A 580-nucleotide genomic window follows, 5' to 3' on the forward strand; every position below is an offset into this window, starting at 1 on the left:
TATAAATTTAACTTTATTTTATTTATAAATTGAAAACATTCCAACTCTAATTTTACCCATTTTTATTTCATAGATATCTAATTCTACATGCGAGTTACTAAAAAGATATAATATTATACAACATGATGAATATGGTGATAATTTTCACTAAAATAAAATTAACTTTTATATAAAAAGAAATGTGCTAAGTCATTAATTGATGACTTTGATTTTGTGGTTAAAGATATTTTACACCAAACAAAAAATTCGTAGTTTAACATCTACTTAGTCGAATAGAATTAATACTCAACTCGCACTATATTCGAACCGTATCCAATACGATTTTATTTATTATGGATCAGGTTAGATATTTTATTCATTGTAAATTAGATTGACAATCCTATCCAATCGAATAGGATCAAATTAAATATCCATAAATAAAATGCAGACTACCATTTTAAAATAAAACTTTTTTTTATTAGCAAAAAATGCTGACACAAATTAAAAATAATTTGACTTTCATTTCTCTTAGCTTTAAAGAATTTGGAGACAAAAATCAAAGAAAAGTTTTTAACGAATTTTTTACTCTCTAACTCTCTGT

This window comes from Arachis ipaensis, chromosome B03, assembly GCF_000816755.2.
Source record: "Arachis ipaensis cultivar K30076 chromosome B03, Araip1.1, whole genome shotgun sequence".
In the NCBI taxonomy this organism is placed as follows: Eukaryota; Viridiplantae; Streptophyta; class Magnoliopsida; order Fabales; family Fabaceae; genus Arachis; species Arachis ipaensis.